Consider the following 1,386-nt stretch of genomic DNA (forward strand, 5'->3'; position numbering starts at 1 on the left):
AAAGCCTCATGAGATCATAGGAGGGAATTTTACAGAGGTGGCTGGATCTAGAATGTGTGATGCTGGTATTAATTCATGATGCAATGATAGGATTAAGGGCATTATTTAAGACTAAGAATGTGAGTGCTAGAGACAGTGAGCTGTCACCTCCGGGGTGCAACATTGGAGATTATGGTACTCACAAACATCCTGATCACTGGTACACCAGGAACTGGAAAAACCACATTCAGAAAAAAACTTGCATCCAGATCAGGACTGAAGTACATTAATATAGGTGTTGTAGCTGGAGAAGTTTGATCAGCAGCTGGCAAGATGGCTTCTCCCAAGAGCATGCAGAAAGAGACACAGATGATTGGATAAATCCTGAAGGATATGGGGATTACAGAATATGAGCCAAAAGTTATAAATCAAATGCTGGAGCTTGCCTTCCAATATGCAACCACAATTCCAGATGTTGCTAAGATTTCTTCAAGCCATGCCAAGAAAGATGCTGTCTATGCGAAGATATGTGACTGGCAATCCAATATTGAACTGACCAGTCTTTTACTTCTGTCTCCCTAGAGACTTTTTATTAGATATTGAAGACAAAGATACCAAACCCCTTTGCCACTGATTAAGCCATAGTGAGGTCCCAAATTGCCACCTGATTGATACTGTTAACAGCTCCAAACTATAGGCTCAAGTCTTTACAAAAAAAGACATCTACTTCTGCAGAAAGAATGATGGTTCTGTTATTAAGTGTTGGTTCATTTACTAGCAGACCAAATACCCCCACCCTAGGCACACCAACCCCACAGGCCATGTCTGTTTCAGCCAAAGTAGAGGCTCCAATGTCCCTACTGGGCAGATTTATGGTGCAGATGCCTGCCTTCCAGGGCCCTGCTGTAAAAGCCTCCATTCCTGCAACTTCAGCAGTCCAAAATGTTCTGATTAATCAGTCACTAATTGGATCCAAAAGCATTCTTATTACCATTAATATGGCATCATCACATAATACTTCCAGTGACTCATCAAATGCATTGAAAAGAAAGCATGAAGATGATTATGATAATGACGATGGTGACTAGGATAATTTGTAATCTGCCTTGATGCATATAACATGTATTCTTGGTCTTGGATCCTTCATAGATTAAGCATGCTGGATGTTTTTAATTTCTGTTTCAGAAAATGTAAATAGTATTTCATGAATAAATTTAGACACTTCTTTTTCATCAAAATGTTGGGTTTTTTTTTTAATAGGAAACTAATGATTTTTCATCAGCTTTTATGTGTGAAAAATAAAGTTCTTTACATCAGGGAAACTATTCGGTATTTACACGTGTGACTTATTTATTTCACTTAGGAGTGTATGCATAATATTCTAATAAGATTACTGACATTTAGAAA

The 1,386-nt window shown here is 38.2% G+C and overlaps 1 pseudogene; it reads left to right on the forward strand.

Annotated features, from left to right (window-relative positions):
- Positions 1–309: 309 nt before the first annotated feature.
- On the forward strand, positions 310–1,079 carry LOC104849449 (annotated as a pseudogene).
- The last annotated feature ends 307 nt before the right edge of the window (positions 1,080–1,386 follow it).

Source organism: Fukomys damarensis, unplaced genomic scaffold (genome assembly GCF_012274545.1).
Source record: "Fukomys damarensis isolate Sample0158 unplaced genomic scaffold, DMR_v1.0_HiC HiC_scaffold_24, whole genome shotgun sequence".
NCBI lineage: Eukaryota > Metazoa > Chordata > Mammalia > Rodentia > Bathyergidae > Fukomys > Fukomys damarensis.